Below are 6,986 nucleotides of genomic sequence, written 5' to 3' on the forward strand. Positions count from 1 at the left end.
CTTTATCTTTCGTATACGCATCTAAGGCCTTTGTGACTCGTATCAATCTTTTAAGAAGAAAAATGGATTTTTTTTTTGTTTTCAATGTAATTGTGGCACACCACACTCGACCTGGACGACGAGTTCGAATGCGAGATGTCATATTTGTTGTTAGAGTAATTCAGGTTCTGATCATATGTTGTATTCACTCAGTAATCGAGTTTAAACATATTTATAATATCATTCAATAATAATCAATTTTAATTTTAGGATGTTATAATCAAGTTGAAAACATTTTAATTCAAATTCTAGGCATTCAGAGGTGATCGGGATTAAATACGGGTCTCCAGGAGTCAAAACGACTCAAAATATAGAAGGGACCCCTATTTGCCATAGTTGCATCGGTACAAGTGGGGACTTGTACTAATACAAGTCTATGGTATTGTAGCAGTGGACATATTGCCTTACTTGTTGCGATACAACTAACTCAACTATGCATGTCCCTAAAAATCATCCTTAAAACTCATCAGTTTTTACCCTTAACAATATATTTTCAAAACCTTGACACACATGACTAAAACTCAAGTTCAAAAATCCAAAATAAACCATAGAACACATCTAAAACTAATGAACACATACATGTTAAAGGAGTCATGAATCATAATCATCTAACTAGTTTACTTTAGCATTCAAGTTACTTCTCATTCTACTGCTTACCCATCAGGTGACAGTCTCATATATTTAACTGTTGGATTTGGTGCCCTAACTGTAGTATTTTGTCTATGTACACTTGTATTTTTCAAAAAAATTGGTTTAATAATAATATCCATTAATTACATTAGTACCCTCTATATATTTTCCTCAGTGGGTGCGCAAAGAAAAAATAGAAGCAAATATTGGCTCAATAGTTATCTAACGTTTAAATAGTAATAAGCAGTATTACGTGGTTAGATCATATTACGAAAAGACAACTTGTATTAGTATATGAACCTAAACATGTCCTTAGTCTAATAAAAAATGAGCAAACCAATAGAAAGACTAATATGTCACCTATCAAGTCCAATTGGAGAGATACTTTGTCTTAAGCATTAGATCGGATGACTCCCAAAAGATAGAGATATAGATGTGATTGACTAGACTAGTAGTACATCGGATAAGACTCAAGTAGAATAGATCCTGAATTTGTTTATGAATTTATTCATAGTGTGGCATACTTTAATCCTAGTTGGACAATGGACTATGTATATGTGACTCATATATTTGATGTAAGTAAAATCCTAATTTTAAATAAATAAGGAACGAAAAGCTGGTGCATTAGGTATACGACTTCTACAGTATGTAGCATCATTAAAAATAGTGGAATACATAGCCCAAGAAATGGAAAAATGATAACCTCTCATTTGCATTACATGATAGATGAAAAGTAAACGTGACCGCGAGTCGTTTGTCTTTGTGATAAATGACTTAATTACTATTTGATAGTAATTGACTTTTCATGAAGAAAGATGTAATGGTTACCATAATATAAAATAGAATCATATTGGGAGAACGAATTTATCCCAAAAAGATTTAAAATATAGATTGTGGCATACCTAACACCAGTTTTTATAGTACAACCTGTTACGATAGACGTTTGACTATATCAAAATATACAACTCACTATGTTAGGACAATGATGATCTCAAATCAAAGGATCGTATACATAGTTATCACAATGAGCAATTGTAACACCCCTAACCCGTATCCGTCGCCAGAACAGGGTTACGGAGCATTACTACAAATTTCACTTCAAACGAATATAATTTTTAAACATTTCAACTCATAACAATAATCAAATAAAAAAATGATCCAAATCATACATATTGTCCCTTTTACGACCCTCGAGGCCCTAAAAACATATTAGAAACAAGTCGGGACTAAATCAAATACTCATAGAATTTTTCAGAAAATAGTGAAAATTTTCAACACTATAGGGGCCACACGGTCGTGTGGCCAGGCCATGTGGGCATTCGAAGTAGGGACACATGACTGTGTCCTAGCCCGTGTCCGTACCCGTGTAACTCACTGACTTTGGTCACATGGCCAAGCCACACGCTCGTGTGCCAGGCCGTGTACCCTTCGAAATAACCTTACACGCCCGTGTGCCCGGTCGTGTGTTAGGCCGTGTAACAACTTGACTTGCAACCCTTTGAAAGCTACAGGGGACACATGGATGAGACATGCGCCCGTGTCTCTTCCCGTGTAGACAAAAATAGGCCATTTTACTGGCCATTTTACTCACCCATCTTGGCATGTACTTACACCCAAAATTGCACATATATACAAACCATAACAAGGCACCAAAATCATGCATAATCAAGCTATATTGATAAGGTATAATAACATACAACCAATATGCCATAGGCATTTCAAATAACTACATCAAAACATGTACAACCATGTACTCAATTTGGCCAAAATAAACAATCAACTTCTAAGCATATTTGCATCAATACATACCATTGAATTTACTTACCGAAACACACTAAATTGTACTAAACATGCCATTTAACTACTAGCATCAACATTCATATTTGTCATTCACAACAAAGTACCAATTCACCATATTTTTGAACAAGGCACATGACATATATAATATGCATATTCATTACTATCATTTCATCTTCCATCATTCAAACATATTAAACCAAACATCAACTATTTTAAGGTTATTTATATACATACCAAAATATGCAATTTGACCAACAAAATGCCAAAACACAAGTCAAGTTAAATGGCCATATCAACAACCAAAACACATAAGCTCACATTAGCCAATATACCTATACATGCCATTATAACCAAAATCAAAACAACCAAAAGCACTAAAAGAGCTGATGAATAGTGTGATATAGCTCCGAAAAGCTTCTGACTCGAACGAGATTTGGATGCACTATAAAACAGGGAAAATAATACAGAGTAAGCATATAAGCTTAGTAAGTTCGTATAACATAAAACATGGCTTACCATTTAATCACATAATAGGTAAGATAAACATGACATAATCCAACACAATTTGGCCAAAGCCTAAACATGAACACCAAACATGTTAGCCATATAAGTCTGCATCATAAACAAATAATGGACGAACCCAACACTTATACATGTAACAAGTTCATATACCATCCATTTCCATGTTCAATAAATCATGTAACATCGGTTCAATGTAATTCACATGTATCCCTGTCTTAGTTCATATTGAACTCATACCATTCCGTATCAGAATAATGCCCGTTGAACCATTTAGAATCCTGTTGGATACCCGGGATAGCTCACACATAGTGTGATAAATCATATAACAGTAATCTTTCAAATCTTGTACATGTATGCTCACAGGAGCAATGAACCAGAATGCCCACATGAGCTATGAATATGGGCCTACTCATACGAGATGTGGGTCAGAACGTAGCTACACGATACTGCTCACACGAGCTATGGAGTATCCGTAACACATATCAGACCTTCTCCATCGGTAGGACGTTCAGGACCAACACTTGAATCATGTAAACCCTAAGGACTTGTCATTTGTATCCTACGAATTCCTAAGGTTCAAACGGGGCTCGGTAATCATTGTATGTCGTTGGATATGCAACCGGTGTATATGTATAGAAATTTACAACACAATTATATTTCATTTGAAAACATATATGCACAATTTAATTACACGATCTTACCTCGATGAGTATACGTAGATACGAGGCGATTAATCCAAGACTTTCTCTTTGCCCTGATCAAAAGTCGTACGAGGTCTGTCTTGATCTATACGAATAAATTTAACACAATTCAATATTTATTTTATTTAATTTAATCCAAAACAATATTTTGGAAAAATTACCATTTTGACCCTATACTTTTAATTTCTTACAATTTAGTCCCTAGCTCATAAAAGTGGAAATTATGCAATTTCACCACAACCCACTATAGTCAAATATCAATTAGGTCCCTATCAAGCCCTATATTTCATTTATTTCACAATTTCACCATGTAAAATTTTCCATTATTCAATTTAATCCTTATTTAACAATTTCACCAAAAATCACTTAACAAAAGTTGTTTATCTAACAACAAATACTCATTTTCTTCCATGAATCATCAAAACTCATTTATATTCATTAATGGAAAAACTCTAATAGTTTAATAGTTTCACAAATTAGTCCCTGAGCTAGCTAGATTAAGCTACAACGATCTCAAAAACATAGAAATTACTAAAAACGGGAAAAAAATATCTTACCAATCAAGCAAAACAAGCATGGTCGAACCCTAGCTTCAACAATGACATCTTTGCTCTTTTAATTTCGGTTGATGATGATGAATAAAAGATGATAGCTTATTTTATTTCTTTAGTTTTTATCATTATTTTACCATTTACTTAAATAACCTTTAAAAACATCACTAATTAAACTTATACCAAGCCATGTACTTGCACTATCACCATTTATGGTCTAATTACCATATCAACACTTAAAATTTAAAGTTATATTGCTCTTTAATACCTTTCGCTATTAGAACTCAACTTTTGCAGTTTACGCGATTTAGTCCTTTTTATCAAATTGAGCATGTAAACGGTAAGATTTCTTAACGAAATTTTATACGATACTACTATCATGCTGTAGGCAATAAAATAATAATAAAATAATTTTTTTGACTTTGGATTTGTGGTCCCAAAACCACTGTTCTGATTTCACTAAAAATGGGTTGTTACAACTCTCACCCTAAAGGGATTTTTGTCCCCGGAAATCTTACCAGAAAAGAGGTTCGGATATTGTTTTGTCATAGCTTGCTCAGGTTCCCAAGTAGCTTCTTCTATTCCGTGTCGTTGCTAGAGAACTTTTACTAAAGCTATGTTCTTGTTTCTCAATTCTTTCACCTCTCGTGCCAGAATCCTGATTAGTTCCTCACTGTACGACATATCAGGCTAAATCTCAACATCCGTCGGGGAGAGAACATATGAAGGGTCAGATTGGTACCGTCGTAACATAGACATGTGAAAGACATTATGAATCTTGTCTAATTCTGACGATAAAACTAATCAATACGCAACAGGTCTAATTTTTTCAATAATCTCATACGACCCAATAAATCATGGACTTAACTTTCCTTTGTGATCGAACCGAATAACCTTCTTCCAAGGCAATACTTTCAAGAATACTTTGTTGCCGATTTGAAACTCTATATATTTATGTTTAAGATCTGCATATGATTTCTAACGATTTGAAGCTGCTTGCAAACCATCTCGGATCACTTTTGCTTTTTCTTCAGTTTCACGAATCAAATCAACCCCATGAATCTTTTTGTCATTGAACTCAGTCCAGTATAATAGAGTTTGGCATTTACGATCATACAAAGCTTTACACGGTGCCATCTTTATGCCCGATTGAAAACTATTGTTATACATGAATTCAACCAACGGTAAATATTTCTCCCAATTGCCTTTAAACTCTAATACACAACAACGAAGCATATCCTCGAGAATTTGAATTACTTGCTCAGACTGACCATCGGTCTGAGGATGAAATGCAATGCTAAAATGCAATCACGTACTTAGAGCTTCCTGTAACTTTCTCCAGAATCGTTTTGTAAACCGCAAATCCATATTCGAGATGATAGAAACTGGCACCAGGTGTAATTGGACAATCTCAGAAATATACAACTCTACTAATCTTTCAAAGGAGTAACATGTACGTACTAGAATAAAATGTGCTATCTTCATCAAACGATCAATGACAACCCAAATGACATCTTTCGTTTTCAGAGATACGCATAAACCCGATACAAAGTCCATAGTAACTTGATCCCATTTCCACTCGGGTATCGTCACTGGTTGCAATAATCAAGAAGGTACCTGATGTTTAGCTTTAACTTACTGTCATACTCAACATCTCGATACAAATTTAGAAATCTCGCATTTCATTCTCGGTCACCAGTACATCTGTTTCAAATAACTGTACATCTTATTACTTCCAATATAAACAGACAAGCTACCACTAAGAGCTTCGTGCAAGATTCTCTAAATGAGCTCTAGATTCTTCGGTACACAAATTCTACCTCTGAACAATAAGCAATCATCGGGTCCTATTTGAAATTTTTAATCAGGAGTCAACTCACACTATGCCCGCTTTGCTAACAACTCGCCATCAGATTTTTGAGCTTCACAAATCTTCTATAAAAATATCGGTCTAGATTTCAACTCGGCTAACATTGAGCCATCATCAAATAATGTCAGTCGCGTATTCATCACTCGCAAAGTAAATAAAGACTTTTTACTCAAAGTATCAACAACTATATTTGCTTTTCTCGGATGATAATCAATGATAAACTCATAATCTTTTAATAGTCTAAGCCATCTGCGCTGTCTCAAATTCAAATATTTCTGTGACATTAGATACTTTAAACTCTTATGATCGGTAAATATATGTCATTTTTCACCGAACAAATGGTGTCGCCAAATTTTCAACGCAAACATAATAGCTGCCAACTCTAAGTCATGTGTCGGATAATTCTTTTCATGCGACTTTAACTGTATAGAAGCATAAGCTATTACTTTTCCTTCCTGCATCAAAACACAGCCTAAACCATTTAAAGATGCATCGCTGTAAATCACAAATTCTTTACCCGATTCAGGCTGAACCAAAACTGGTGCCTCGATCAACAGTGCTCTCAACTGATTAAAAATTTGCTGACATTTCTTAGACCATTCAAATTTCACACATTTTTGTAATATTCACGTCATCAGTGTAGCTATCATCGAGAAACCTTTGAAGAATCTTCGGTAATAACCAGTTAATCCAAGAAAACTTCTAACTTCGGATACGTTTCTGATGGTTTCCAGTCAACAATTGCTGAAATTTTACTCGGATCAACTCTAATGCCTTCAGCCAATACTATATGTCCTAGAAAACTGACTCTCAGAGCCAAAACTAACATTTGCTAAATTTAGAAAAAAGTTGTTTATCTCACAGGGTCTGCAA

This window comes from Gossypium raimondii, chromosome 10 (assembly GCF_025698545.1).
Source record: "Gossypium raimondii isolate GPD5lz chromosome 10, ASM2569854v1, whole genome shotgun sequence".
Classification (NCBI taxonomy): domain Eukaryota; kingdom Viridiplantae; phylum Streptophyta; class Magnoliopsida; order Malvales; family Malvaceae; genus Gossypium; species Gossypium raimondii.